The sequence below is a fragment of the Taudactylus pleione genome, unplaced genomic scaffold (genome assembly GCF_031769625.1).
Source record: "Taudactylus pleione unplaced genomic scaffold, aTauple2 ptg000842l, whole genome shotgun sequence".
NCBI lineage: Eukaryota > Metazoa > Chordata > Amphibia > Anura > Myobatrachidae > Taudactylus > Taudactylus pleione.
Genome location: NW_028285244.1, coordinates 3636141 through 3652493, shown reverse-complemented (window position 1 = coordinate 3652493; position 16353 = coordinate 3636141). Strand labels below are relative to the sequence as shown.

At 42.3% G+C, this 16353-nt stretch overlaps 1 protein-coding gene across 1 annotated transcript in view; it reads right to left on the bottom strand.

The window, feature by feature from the left end:
* Positions 1-16353, bottom strand: part of XPO4 (exportin 4) — a 138934-nt gene that overhangs the window by 78312 nt on the left and 44269 nt on the right. The gene's annotated exons all lie outside the window — the stretch shown is intronic.

The window sequence follows — 16353 nt, the reverse complement described above, 5'->3', positions numbered from 1 at the left end:
GGGTTATGGGCCCAAAGGTCAATGGAATAATTTGCTTTCAGGAGCAGATGCAGAGTGCGGCTGTATCCTCATTAAAGAGGTATTAGTGCCTGTGACAGAGGGGGATTATACGGGAGCAGGTTCATACCGCGGTCTTATTCAATACAACCTTATAACTCAATGACAATTTGACTACTGTTCTTATAATTATTCCTACAGAGTTATATTGGCGAGATCTCCTGCAATAAGAAGCTAGCATTGAAATCCATACAAAAGGGAAAGTTCTTAAATTGACTATGAACTTAAATGCTAAACATGTTACCCAATCTACATATCATCCATGTGACGGCTTTTACCGTGGGATTTTTTTTTTCCCCCTCAGGTCTACCCAAGCAAACGGGACTTATTTTCATCAAATTTCAGATTATAGCGTAAAATATATACTTTGCTCCAAAATTTAGATTACTATAAAAAGGATTCCAAACAAAAGGTAGACAATGAAAAGGTCGACAGGTTCAAATGGTCTACGTGCAAATGGTCAGCACCAAGGGGAGGGCTAGGGAAAAAAAAGTCAACCATTTATGTGTCGACCCTTTCCATGTCGATCTTTTAAACCCGTTGACTTCTATACGGTCTACCTTTGTCATTCCAACCTTTTTTTGGTCTACCTTTCTTATCACACCCCTATAAAAAGGAAATTCTGCACAGAGTTGAAGATAGTTCCTGGAAGTGTTTTCAATAGTACAGTTATCTTGTGGTCCTTATCCCCTAATTTATATTTGCCTGCCTTTTGATGTATTCTCAGTATGGCTTACATGGCGTGCTACTGTCCCTCCCATACAGAACAGTCAGTAAACACACTGCCAAACAAGACAAACTTGGAAGTGTTATTCAGTGCACAAAGAAACAGAGATATACGAATTTGATTAACCACTGTGACCTCCTGTATTTAATACATAACTTTTATTGACATTTTTTAAAAGACATTGAGAAGATTTTAATTACTTTCTGCACAAGTTTTATATTTTAAAGAGAATTTAAAACAAAAGGACTCCTCTCTGAGTAGCTCAACTAAACCTGGATTATATCTTCATATAACAACTCTGGAGTTGTTTAAATTTATTTTCAGTTAGAATAGGATCTAGATATCTTAGTACGGTGTGTGATAAGCAACATTTACTGTGGATATGTAATACTATAAATAATATTAAAAATAAATGACACTCAGTGGGGGTGACAATTGTTTTCACCCGCATCTGTGAGTAAGGGGCTCGACAATATTCTTCACTATAACAATAGCAAATATCTTCACTTTACAGACGCTCTAAGGCAGCTCTAGAGCCCAAAAGCAAAGTGTCACACACCAAAATTAATTGGGGTAAAATCTGTGCAAGTGTAAAATGAGGAATGTAAACACAAGGGGTTAATCAGAAATTTTTCAAAAGGCGCCAAATTTTATCAGTTGTGTCACAGGATTGACCAATTTATTTATTTTTTTTTAAATTGCCACTTTAAATCAAGCTGCAAAACCAACAATAAACCCTAAAAAGGGTATATCATACATACATAAGGTGGTCTAAAAGAACAACTGCACAATTAAAATGGTAATATGAGAAATAAAATGTAGTAGCTCACAATCTGAATAGATTACATCCTAAGTAGCGTATGTAGTGTTGTGTAGCTTGTGGAGAAAGCTGTATTTGGGTAGGTTTTGTGGTGCAAGACTGTGTAATCTGCTCAACATCTTTTTAATTCGTGTCAACATACTACGCAGCACTTTATGGTTGGACAAATAGTAACTAGTGTAAAACCAGGTTAACTGGCCACAATTAAATGCATTAAGGAATGAGGACGACTCTGGGGAAGTGAAATAAACCAAAGAAAAAAAATCAAGGGATGTAGAATGGAATGAAGACAAATTATGATGAAAAAATCATTCAAAACTAACTGCAAAGTGCATTTATATTAATTTTAAACAGATGTACAAATACTGCGATGACACTTTCAAAACTAAATGTAGCTCCATTATCAACATCACTGTCCTTTTCATACGCCTGGAGTAGAAATAGAAAACAGTTTTTGCATACACCTGCATAACTTAAAGCTGCATCATCAATATACCTAGGTGTCAAATGAGAGTTTGCAGCTTGTGATTGGTTCTGGCGCACGAACGCATATAAAGATTACCCTCAGATGATCTTTATGCGCCAGTTATGTGTTATCTTCTGATAAGCAGACAGTATAAATCTAAAATAAATACAAAACAGCCAAAAGCAAGGTAAATGTGTTGGGAGAAGTACATGATAGGATGACACCTATCAGGAGTAATGGGCAAACAGAGAGATAAGGAACAAGGCACACTGGTGTCAGAGATAGTGCTGGGCGGGGAGAACAAGAGAAGAGGGTATTGCCCATAAGGGCATACAGTGTGTGAAGGCGGGGAAAACAAGGCAATTGAACTGGGAACAAGGGCAAGTGGGTGACCAAAGGTGCTGAGTAGCAAGTTATATGACGGGATATACTTTTATGAAGAGATGAGCTTATGGAGTTGAGGTTGGCAGAAAGGCAAAGTGAGGGAGTGAGTTCCAGAGAAGAGGGGCAGCACAAGTGAAACCTTGGATGCATGAATGGAAGGTGGTGACCAGAGCAAAGGGGAGGCAGCAGCCATGGGAGCAGCGGAGACGGCGAGTGTGGACAGATATAAGGTTGGAGATGTAGGATGGATCAGAGCAACTGAGGGCTTAAGACGTGAGGGGATTAATCTTTTCTTTGTGGTGGATCTGAACTACAACAGCAGGAGAATTTTGCTATCAAGTGTGTTAAGTCAGAGTATGAAATAAGAGGCATGGGTCCCGGGCACGTGATGAAGTTGAGTGGATATGTCCAGTAACATAAGCATGGACATTCGTGTGGTCGTTGACCTTTTCCTTTGCACAGTTCGCTCATCACGTGAAAAATGAGAGCAAAAAGCAGAACGAAGCATCTTCACGATAAGGTGTCCACCAGATAACTTGTCATGTTGTCAAGGGAGTGACAGCACCTCTCACACACACACAAGCCACATTCTCCCGCTGAGCAGCCTCCTCTTGTTCTCAGAATGGATTGTCTCCTATAATCTCCTGGCACAGGCCCACTTGCATTATTCCCCAAAATAAACTTCCCGAAAGGTTAGCACTAACAAAGGCAGTCAGCTGCTCCTTTATTGGAACAGATCATTGTGAGCGGAGCAGAAGGTAAAATCAATCACTAGATGCTATCTAACAAATCTAACATGATAAACACATATCAAGTGACCTCCATGCGGAATACCGCCACCCAGGGCATGTCCGCACTTGCCATTTTTCTAAATGCCATAAAAACAGTTATAAGAAGCGTAGACACGATTGCCTGCATATAAACTTTATATAAAGGACACAATGCCCCATGACGCATTGAGGTCTCTACACAACCTTTCCAACCTCATGAAGCTGAAACGGGAAGCAACCAAACTGCATTTGTTCTGGTATAATGAATTCCAAAGGACCAAAAGTTAAGAAACAGGTCATTCCGATAGAAGTGCAACTTCATTATAGATAAACGAACATGAAATAATAGAATAGATTAGTATAATGGTGGAAATATTTGTGTGCTACACAATGAGACATTGCCTCTGCCACAAGGACAATGGGGTCTATGTACAAAGCCTTGGAGAGAGAAAGTGGATCAGCTCCTGTCATTGTTCAAACATAGCCTGTAAAGTGGCAGTTAGGAGCTGATTGGTTGGTACTTTATCTCCATATACTTTATCTCTCTCCAAGTCTTAGTATATAGACCACACTGTGTGCCATTTAGTCACCCGTTTCAAACATATATGGTATATTATGTAATTTATGGGAGGTGCAATGTGTGTTGTGCATTATATTGTGATTAACCTGTTCCTTGTACATAATAGGAGGTCAGGAAGTGCTGATCACCTGACAGTCACTGTTGGTCGTTCTCCCATTTCCACCTGAACTTGAGGACACTCCAACATCTGGTGCTACTTTGGCAGATGGAACTGGGCAACAAACACATGAGTGTTATCAAAACTCTAAGAACATATTACAGTAGGTAGGTTTAATTGTCCTTCTAATTGATCACAGTGAGTTTTTCTAGAAAAAAATAAAATAAAATGTCTCTCTCTCTCTATATATATGTCTAGTGGTAGATACAATATAAAGTAACATGCCAACTATGGAGCACTGCATACTAGATCCTACAGATTCAACAAAACTCAGTCCTGCTTCCATTGTTTCTGAACTCTATTCCATCATCGGGGAAAACAACCACCAAATACAGAGAAAAATGCGCTTTAGTAGAAAAGAAATCTACCAGCCAGAGGCCAAACACTTTGCCACGGCAAAACAGTCTATCCATGTTAAGGTACAACATCATCGACCAAGCCTAGAATGACTTATGAGGAAGTGAACGGGGTAGAAACCTTCTATAGATGGAAACCAGGTAATCGTTATGATGGACATGGATAAAGCCAAGGGGTCTCAAAAATCAACTATCTTTCATACTTTTTTTTTTTTTTAGAACTTCTGATTAATTTCCATAGTGCTTCAGCCGTCAATCAATTTTTTTTTATGGCAGTTAAATTTGTAAACAGTTTTCATAATACCTTCATATTTCGGCGCTAATTAAATTTTTTTATTTATTTTTTAGCTTTCATTTTAATTTTATATTAACTTTATTTTTCAACTAATTTCTTAAACTTTATTAATTTTATATTTTTTTTATTCTTATTAATTATTAGGTTTTATTATTGTTTATTATTATTATTATTATTATCCTTTATTTATATGGCGCCACAAGTGTTCCGCAGCGCCTTACATAGTACATAGAACTAATAAGTGAACAAGAAACAAGTAACTTACAGTACATTACAGTGCAGGACAGGGACACAACTTATATACATTGCTGAAATAGTGATTAAAGCACTCACAATAAGCTGCCGGGAGTTGGCGGTCCCGTGTTAGGTGCCCTAATGGGGAGTAGAGAGTAGAAGAAAATGTAAAGAGAAGCACATGAGGGAAGAGGTCCCTGCTCATGAGAGCTTACATTCTAAGGGGAGGGGCAGACAGACAGGCGTGACACAGAAGGGGAAGATAGGAAGGAAAGAGCATGAGGTGGGTTAGGAGGAGTGCTGGAAGGCCTTGATGAAGTAGTGGGTCTTGAGAGCCCATTTGAAGATTTGTAGAGAGGTGGAGAGTCTGATAGGGAGAGGGAGAGCATTCCAAAGGTAGGGAGCAGCACGGGCAAAATATCGGATGCGGGAGTGGGAGGAAGTAATCAGTTGGCAAGAGAGGCGGCATGCATTAGTTGAGCGAAGTGGGCGGGTGGGAGTGTGAAGGGAGAGAAGGTCAGAAATGTATGCGGGAGAGGATTTGGTGAGGGCTTTGTAGGTGAATGTAAGAACCTTGAATTGGCATCTGAAGGGGAAGGGGAGCCAGTGTAGGGCTTGAAGGAGAGGGGATTGGAATGATGTGGCTTCTCTGTCTTTACATGTTGGGTTTTCCCCTGTTTGTACAGAGATTGCACATGTCCGTGTGTTATGTGACCATCAGTTCCCTCTATTCATACTCTCCTGCCTTATTTTATAGCACCAGCTTCTTGTTATTATTGCTGTAGCATTACCTAGCTACTTTACATATTGTTGCATAGAGCAATCTGTACATTGCTCTGTGTGTGTTTATATGTCTGACATTATGCACTTGTCATTTTTAACTGATATGTCCAGTCTAACATTATTGTAGATGGGCATACATTTTTCAATTAGGCGTCGCTATGGCAGAGAGTCCCCTTATGTTATCCGAACTTCCGGTTTTTGGAACTGGAAGTGACCTGGGTACCAGGGCTAAGCCTAGCAGGGACATTCTACGCATTCTCCCGTGGTGTTTGGTATAGGGTAAGAACAATTTTTATGTATTTGGTTGTTGTTTTCCCTGATGACAGAATAAAGGGCCTGATTCAGAGCCACTCGTAAACGGCAGCTCGTTCGCTCCGAGCGATGTTTGCCCAACTGCGCATGCGTACGGATCGTCAGTGTGGCCGAAATTCATGTGCTCGCAAAATAGCGAATGCCTGCTAATTTGAGTGACAGGATGAGGCGTTTGTGGGTGGTAACAGGGGAAGGTGCTTGAAAACGGGGAGTGGAGATCCAATCGCAGGCGTGCTTAAAGGTCAAAACGGGCGTTTTATGGGTGTGCATATTTAAAACAGCAGCGTTATTGACCACGTCACTGGGTTATTTTAGAGCCAGAACTGCTTGCAAAATTGTGGTAGCAAAAACCAACCACAAGAATAGCGAGCAGTTCATACCCTGGTCGATGTACTCGATTAATCTAATAAATAGCGGACATGACGTAGGATGAGAGCGGCCAGGGGGCGTAGTTTTCCAAAAAACGTCCGCAAGTTTTGTTCGCTCGTTCAGACATTGAGGCGTGAACAGACCGCAAACAGCGAACGGTTGATTTGAATAGCCACCCCTATTTTCTGGATGAGCGAGCCTTAATTGCGTCCGGCTCTGAATCAGGCCCAAAGTTCAGAAATGTTGGAATCAGGACTGCCTTTTGTTGAACCTGTAATTCTGACAAGTGCCTCTTTGGGGATCATTATTTATATACGGGGTCAAAATGATGATGTTCCCGATCTGTATGAAGTGCTATGCAAAATGTAATGAGTGTTTCTTGTTGCGAGATCTGTGCTATGAAAGGCAAGCTCTCAAAGTTTAAATTCCCCACTGCCGGTTCCGGTTGATTCTGCTAGCATCCATCAGGAGATGATAACTAGCGGAGAGCATAAGGCATTCTGTGTTTTTTATTTTCATACAAATAAGTGTTGTGATCGTTCAACAACATTTTCGTACAAAATTTGGGAGATCCCCCTAGCGGTAAGTCAATTTGGAAGTGCTATTCACAATTTCAAGACACAGGCTGCATTTGCAAGCAAGAATCGACTGGGTGTCAATCATTAAGCAGCAGTGGAGCGTGTCTAAGCAAATTTCTCAAGTAGTCAATTCACCTATCGAGCTGGCCAAGAAGTTCGCATCCTACAGAAAACTGTATGGAGGGTTCTGTGGAAACGTTTGCAAATGAGTCCTGCAAGCGTATTTTTGTGACAATCTGTTTGGGCCAATAGAAGAGGAAGGTTTTCCTGAAAAGTTGGTCTTTAGTGATTAAACACATTTCTTGCTGGTTGACCCTGCGCGCGCATCAAAGCAGCCATCACAGAAATTGACCCCCCACATGCTACAATGAGTTTGGAAGGAACTTGATTACAGACTTATGTGTCGTGCTACACATAGAGCGCACAGTGAATATTTGTCATTTGTCTGAAAGAAACTCGATGAGTTTGCCTTTTCATCATTATTTACTGTGTTTATCTGCATTACAATAAAATGGAGTAAAAAAAAAAAAACAAAACAAAAAAAAAATGAAAATCAGGAAAATTATTTTGACCTACCGTGTGTGTGTGTGTGTGTGTGTGTGTGTATTATATATATATATATATATATATATATATATATATATATATATATATATATATATATATATATATATATATATATATATATATATATACACACACACACACACACACAGGTTGAGTCTCCCATATCCAAAATGCTTGGGACCAGAGGTATTTTGGATAACGGAATATTCTGTATTTTGGAATAATTGCATATCATAATGAAATATCTTGGGAATAGGACCCGAATATAGACACAGAATGCATTTATGTGTTATATACACCTTATACGTGCAGCCTGCAGGTAATTTTATACAATATTTTCAATAATTTTGTGGCTCAAGCAAAGTTTGAGTACAGAACTGAAATTCATTAATGTTTCATATACATCTTATACACACAACCTGAAGGATATTTTATACAATATTTTTAATAATTTGTGCCTTAGACAAAGTTTGTGTACATTGAACCATCAAAAATCAAAGGTTTCATTATCTCAGTCATGCCAAAATATTCCGTATTTCGGAATATATGGATATGGGAGACTCAACATATATATATATATATATACATATATATATATATATATATATATATATATATATATATATATATACATATACATACACATGTATACACCATATTAAAAGATGCATATAAAAAGCATAATCAATGACCAGAACAAAAAAACAATAAAAAAAAAAAAAATTACTCAATTTGTCACATATCATTTATTACTCACTCCCACTGATCGTTTAGACATGATCATCGGGCAAACATGCTGAATAACCTGATGATAACGTCAGGGTCAGCATGCTTGCAGATGATTGATGAGCCTACACTGAATGACTGCTCGGTCAGTGTAAGCTCATCACAGACTGACAAACGACTGCATGATTACAATGTCATAATCGTGCAGTCGTTTTGATGTCTTTTAGTGGATGTGTGCTTTAATTTTAGTTTATCTCGTCTACATGTACACAATGGGCCTGATTCAGAGCCGGACGCTATTTGCGCTCGCTCGTTCAGAAAAAGGGTCCGGCTATTTAAATTGAGCGCTCGCTCTTTGCGGTCTGTTGACGCATTTATGTCTGAACGAGCGAACGAAACATGCGCTCGCTATTTTTTTTAAAAAACGCCCCCTGGCCGCTCGCATCCTACGTTGTCTCCGCTATTTATTAGATTAATCGAGTACATCGAAAGGCGTATGAACTGCTCGCAGTGCTTGTGGTAGCATTTTCCTACCGCAATCATGCGAGCAGTTCAGGCTAAAAGACAACCAAGTGACGTGGTCGATGACGCTGCTTTGTTAATTATGCACACCCTTAAAACGCCCGTTTTGACCGTTTGGCACGCCTGCGTTCAGATCTCCACTCCCCGTTTTCAAGCACCTTCCCCTGTTACCACCCACAAACGCCTCATTCTGTCACTCAAAATAGCAGGCATTCGCTATTTTGCGAGCACACAATTTCCGACTGCAATGACTGGTTCGCGCATGCGTATTACAACCCATACGCATGCGCAGTTGTGCGAACATCGCTCGGAGCGAACGAGCGGCTCTGAATCAGGCCCAGTGTTCCTGCTAGGCTGTTTCAGTGGGGTGGCAGGCCCTGCCCGTTATGAAGTCACTGAAAAGCGCCCTGCCCTTATAGTGCGGCGCCCCACTGACACAGCAGCCCTCACGTACGGGCTGCAGTGTCCTGTGGGGGGGGAGGGGAGTTCCGGTGAAAATCACCGGCGAGGAAACAGATACACAGCATCTACTCACACTGCGGGGAGAGCTTGGGGGCAGTCCAGCATCTGAGTACTGCTCATGCTTCACACAGAAATAAAAAGGGGGACATGTCTCAAGGACATGCCCCCTTTTCTGGTAACCACGGGCGTTGTGCCCTTCAGTGAGTTGCTCTGACCACCCTAGAATTAACACCATGTTATAAAACACATAGGGAGTTACTGGTTAGTCTTCTTTTTTGGACCTCGGAAAGAAGGCAAAAACTAACCTGGATAGATTGCAGAGAGTTTACTGTAAACCAGGGCTGGACAAATCAGAAGACAGGAATCCAAAGTAGGAGAACAAGGCTTTGTAATGTTAATAAAATATACTAGAAACACATCGATGTCCAACTGCGCACATTACAGTCTATTATGGTAGAGGAACTGTGCAAATTATCTGTCACACCCATATGGGGATGCAAGGAAACATTAGTGAAGACTCTGGTCATAAGGTGCCTCTGCCCGATCATTCTGAAGGCACTATTCATCATTACTTCTTATTTAGACCAGAGGTACAATATACTATGTTGTAAGGGTTGCAAAGGTATAGGCAAGGAAGTGTATCCAGCATTAACGGCAGAATTGTCCTTAAGTGCTTAAATCTGGACATAGCTGCTGTGAGAGAACATAGCTGCTGTGAGAGAACATAGCTGCGATAAGAGAACATAGCTGCGATGAGAGAACATAGCTGCGATAAGAGAACATAGCTGCGATAAGAGAACATAGCTGCGATAAGAGAACATAGCTGCGATAAGAGAACATAGCTGCGATAAGAGAACATAGCTGCGATAAGAGAACATAGCTGCGATAAGAGAACATAGCTGCGATAAGAGAACATAGCTGCGATAAGAGAACATAGCTGCGATAAGAGAACATAGCTGCGATAAGAGAACATAGCTGCGATAAGAGAACATAGCTGCGATAAGAGAACATAGCTGCTATAAGAGAACATAGCTGCGATAAGAGAACATAGCTGCGATAAGAGAACATAGCTGCGATAAGAGAACATAGCTGCGATAAGAGAACATAGCTGCGATAAGAGAACATAGCTGCGATAAGAGAACATAGCTGCGATAAGAGAACATAGCTGCGATAAGAGAACATAGCTGCTATAAGAGAACATAGCTGCTATAAGAGAACATAGCTGCTATAAGAGAACATAGCTGCGATAAGAGAACATAGCTGCGATGAGAACATAGCTGCGATGAGAACATAGCTGCTATAAGAGAACATAGCTGCTATAAGAGAACATAGCTGCTATAAGAGAACATAGCTGCGATAAGAGAACATAGCTGCTATAAGAGAACATAGCTGCTATAAGAGAACATAGCTGCTATAAGAGAACATAGCTGCGATAAGAGAACATAGCTGCGATAAGAGAACATAGCTGCGATAAGAGAACATAGCTGCTATAAGAGAACATAGCTGCTATAAGAGAACATAGCTGCGATAAGAGAACATAGCTGCGATAAGAGAACATAGCTGCGATAAGAGAACATAGCTGCGATAAGAGAACATAGCTGCGATAAGAGAACATAGCTGCTATAAGAGAACATAGCTGCGATAAGAGAACATAGCTGCGATAAGAGAACATAGCTGCTATAAGAGAACATAGCTGCTATAAGAGAACATAGCTGCTATAAGAGAACATAGCTGCGATAAGAGAACATAGCTGCGATAAGAGAACATAGCTGCGATAAGAGAACATAGCTGCTATAAGAGAACATAGCTGCGATAAGAGAACATAGCTGCGATAAGAGAACATAGCTGCGATAAGAGAACATAGCTGCTATAAGAGAACATAGCTGCTATAAGAGAACATAGCTGCTATAAGAGAACATAGCTGCTATAAGAGAAATGTGGAATTTCAAACATTTTAACCAAAGTATATACACTTGCTATCCAGCATCATAGATCCTCACTTCGTGCAAATGACATTCGGTTGCAAACATTAGCCAAAATATGGACTAGCACCCTTTTTTAAATTGCAACATAAACTGTACACAAAAATACATTTCAATAACATTGCTAATACAGGAGAGACCAAAAACACATTTCTCCTCTACCAATAGCAGATGCCTGCTGTCATTTCCCTGCTCATCCCCCCCCAGGTGTCCACAAGTACAGCTTTCCCCAGTAGTGAATAGGCAGCCACGGTGTGAGCGGTGTGGAAATCAGACACCTATGTGAGGACAGTGTAAATGACAGTAGAAAAGTAATGACACATGTGCCTGAGCTGTATCTTGCAAGGAGAGCGTCTCAGAAGATGGACACCCTCAGGTCTATAATAGGCATGAGAAAACGTATCAGGGCATACAATACATTAAAACAAACTTTAGCGGATACATGACTGGAAATCTCTTTTACACTATAAAACACAGTAAAAGACAAGCTGAGAGGTGTTGCTTGTCCCGCTAGTGCAGCACACCAGCGATTCAGTGTGTGCAGATGTTCCCAGCTGCCGGTTGCCGTAGCAGTTTTATCACAGTCCTCTTTAGATATGTGCATGAGTGAACGGTTTGAACAGTATTTGCATGTGAAACAGAAAGAATGTGGCTTGCATGCTGCGGGTCATGTGACGCGCCCAAAATATTAACCTTATACCAATGAAAAGCTTTCAATGTGTTGGAAATTAATACTACCCCTCGCACTGTGGCCTGTAATACACACCAAATAAATGTAATCCCCCCCCGCCCCCCCCCCATGCAAACCACGGGAGTGCAGAATACATGTGTGACCAAGAAAGGCACGCTAAGGGGTACTTGGAGATTGAGGTAATTTCTTTATGAAAAATTCATTGTGGATGCATAATGAAATGTCACAAGGCAATGTACTAAAGAATATTGGGACACTGGCCTCCAATGTCCTCACTAAAGGGGGCCTATTCCATTACGCAAACCTGAAAAACTGTACGTCTAGTTTTCAGTCCTTCAGGTCGCCGGGTGCGGTGCTTGCACTGAACGTCATTCATTGCAGGAGACCGACATCCCTATCTGCGAACATGTGGAACCTGACAAGCGTCGTCATGTTGACGGGCATGTTCGGCAGATAGTCGGGGTCGGCAAGAACCCAGCGTGCACGCACATCGCTGGTCCTTGCCGGCTATCCATTACACGACTTTCTGAACGATGCGTCAAATACCTCCTGGTTTTCGTCGGATCGTTTAAAACAGGGGTGGGGAACCTTTTTTCTGCCGAGGGCCATTTTGATACATATAACATTATTCGTGGGCCCAGTCCACAATCGCCAGTGATTACAGCAATGCCAGGAGCATCCTGAGGATGCTCTGGGGAGCTGTAAGGGCAGTGGTGTGACTGTCTTAAGCATCCTAAGAACACTCCAGGAGGCACTGCTGCATAGATTCTGGCTGCAGGGTGCCATTCTAGGCACCCTACTAACCAAATGAGGCTAGCAGAAAAAAAAAACTCAGGAGGGCCTGATCAAATGATCCCGCGGGCCTTATACGGCCCCCAGGCCTGAGATTCCCCACCCCTGGTTTAAAAGGTCGTCTAATGGATAGGCCCCTTAAACCATTGTGATGTTGTATCTGAAAGGATTCCGACAGCACATTCGCTCTCACACAATGCCAGCAATCACTTCCATACACCTATAAAACAATGTTGCAACTCTTCACAATGTCTCCTTGGGCACCTGTAGGACTGTGGCTCTTCCGTGCAGTTTATAGTTGCAGGATTCCTCTGTCTTGGCCAGATAATGAGATTCCATATACAAGATTATGCCCGTCTCTGTTGTACAGTGTGACCCTTACTGTAAGGGGTAACAAGTTCAGTGCAGTCCCGCACAGAGAAAAGAAGTAGTGTTTCTGCTAGGCTGTTTCAGCAGGGCGCCCGCCCTGCCAGGTTTTAACCTTCCCTTATGTCGGTGCCCCACTGAAACAGCCTGCCCTCAGCCATTTACATCCGCAGGCCACAGTGTACTGCGGGTGGGAAAAGTTGCGGTTTAGCCATCACGGACGGTGAATAGATGCCGTGCGAGGGGTGAGTTTAGGGGCAGCCCAGCATCTCGGTAAGTGCTAGGCGTGCCCGTTAGTGATCACGATCCCTCATCGGGAACACCAGAAGTGCTCCTTCTCCCGGACGGCCCTCTGCCCACTGTTAACCCTAGAGTGAACACGAGGTCAAGAGAAAAGAAAAGGGAAAGAGAAAATAATCGGGGAATAATGAGGAGAGAGCAACAAGAACTAGAACATGGGAGAGAGTGGGGACCAGCGGAGACAATGGGAGAGAGACAGGGAAAGTGGGGTTAGCGCCCTGGCGAATGACTGGTCCGTAATACTAGTAACATCTCAGTGGAAATGTATCACCATATAACGCCTAATGACCAGCAGATTAAACAGTGTACCAGTGACCAGCAGATTCTGCACAGTGGGCTAGATTCAATTCAGTGTCAATTGAATAACACTGGGAGGGAGCTCTCGGAGCGATTCAATTCAGCGCAATGTTTATTCGGATGGGAAGTAGTTAAGTCAGAGAATGCCAGTTCTCACCACTTAACCTGGGTGTTTAGTCCCGAGAACTGGCATTCTCCGTGTTAAGTGCAGGCCGCGAGGCTGTTTGCGTCACGCTTAGCTGGAAACCAGCCTCGTGGCCGGCACTTTAGTCTGATATCTTCTCGCACCCTCAGAAGGTTGCGCGGAGAAATCTTTAGTCCGACCAAACGGCGTTCTGTATCGAACAGCTCCAGGAGCTCCTTCCCGGCGCTGTTCAATTCACGCTGAATTGAATCGCCCCAAATGACTACTAATAATGCTCCTGTTCCCATTCAATGCTAGGAGGCCAACATGCCAGTCATGTATATTACACCTTTGCAATAAGCCTCTATTCTTTTACATAGAAGTTTCCTGATTATATGCACAAACCAATACTCTCTCCTAGACTGTCCAGGCTCATATTTGATCAAAAAAAAGGAGAGAAGGGCACAGAGTGGAGGCTCGGGCAGATGTGAGGGTACCAGTGTGAGTGGCAAAGGTGGGTGTAGAGTAAATTAACAAAGGGGAGTTTTCAGAAAGCGTTTAAAGATTTGATGGGAGATCAGGCGTAAGAGAGAAATCCATACATAGAGAGCAGCACGTGAGGAGCTTTGTAGACGGGCACTGGAGGCCGCTACCAGAGACAAGGGGACGGACTGGTCAGCAGCAGTTGGTCTAAGAGGGCACAAGGGAAAGTATCTTCTATGTTGGGGAGGGTAAGTAATTTAAATTGTATTTTGAAGTATATGAAGAACCAGAGTAGGAATTTACAGAGTGATGCGGAAGGTGTGGAACAGCGAGAGAGACAGACTTTTTCCACAGCATTTAAAACCATTGAAAACAAGTTGCAGTACTGTCATAGGACATGAAGACAGAATAGATAACCATTTTGGATGCATCTTCTGAAAGAAAAGGGTATATCTGGGCCACGTTAGAGAGACTGGATGAGAGGAGTAAGCAGGATGAAGAGGCAATAGCGGCACCAAGGCCGTGTGTGGGAGACTGAGGAAATCATGACACAGGTGACGGTGAAAAATATTTCAGATTTGGGTGGGCTGGGTGATGACACAGTTTGTGTATGGCAGTGAGTGAGTGAGCACAGGATACAGAGCAGTTGGTGGGTGAAGACTAGTAAAAAGGGAAGTTGTGCGTGTGTGTGTAATGATGGGAATGGAGATTAGGGGGCGCTGGAGAGAGAAGAGGCATTTGGAGAGAAGTGTGGTGGAAGAGAGTAGGGGATAGTAGGTAAATTGAGCAGTGGCACAGTGGAGCGATGAAAGATATGTGTATGAAAGTGGATTAGCTATAGGAACAGAGGGAGAGGAGAAGAACAGTCACTTCACGGTACAGGGCAGCAGATGAGATAGAGGCTACTTTGCAGACCCACTGGCTGGGATAATGGGGTAAACAACCTGTACCCCTTGAACACGTGTCCGGGATACTGACAGCTTGGCTCAGTGGGTACAGCAGCTGATCGGAGGATCAACCAGATCCTTGGGACCACCTTGTTTTTGATATGATAAATCTACTCAGCACTACAGTGTCATTTACAACCTTTGTTTCCCATCTGTGAGAATTAGATTATGTGGCAGTTAGGGCACCAAGCAGTCTCTAACTGCCATACAAATTAATAAGCGGATAAGCTGCAGCTTCATGAGTGTGTGTAGGTAGGAGATGCATGTAACCTGACATGATCTATGAGGTAAAAAGAAAATCTGTAATCAAGAGACATTAAAACCACCAAGGGCTGCAGATATTAATTGCTCCCAACAGCTTACACTCTACACATCCCATAACCTGCCTATCCTCTGACCTCTCTGTAATGAAGCTAAAACCTGCTGCAGCCAGAAGACAGCGGCTTACACCATACCACCAAACCGATACAGAGCATTACCCCGGAACATTACGACTTATATGAGTAAGCCACCAACACCCGATGGTTGGTTGTGGAAACATTCCAAAGAGTGGAAACAAGAACCACAGTCTATCACATGTAGATTTATTTATATGGACAGATGGAGAAACACACTCATAGGAATGCTTCCATTCATAACAGGGTAACCACAGCATAATCTTCCCTCTCACAGATCAGACAACAGAGGAGGGGGGGCTTCTAAATCCAGATTTTAAAATGTCAGGCTTCAAAAGGTTCCTTAGATCGTGTACAGGTGAAATAACCTGCTTCCATAGAGGGTTGGCAAACAACAGAGGAAGCAGAACATATACAAGTTCATGTTTAAATGCAATTATTTTTCAACCTCTCCATATTACAAGATAAACCCCCCCCCCAACAAATGACACAAACAGATCATTATCGCATATATACCACCGATTTGGGGCTTTTTTTTTTTTTCCTATTTTCACTACTTTTGAAAAGGCCACAGATAAAATAAGAGCTGGAGTCCAAGTGGTCAGCAGCCCCAGGACAGCACTCATGACCCACATCAACAGGAGACAAAGGGATAGTTATTAAATGGCTGCTTGTGACTCTGCAGCTAATGGTGCATGCACACGGTCAGATGAACAATGAACGATTTGAACGATTGAACAATTTTAGACTGTTAAAATGAATGGAATCGTCCAAATCTGACTGCAAACACATCAGATGGCAGAATCGTCCA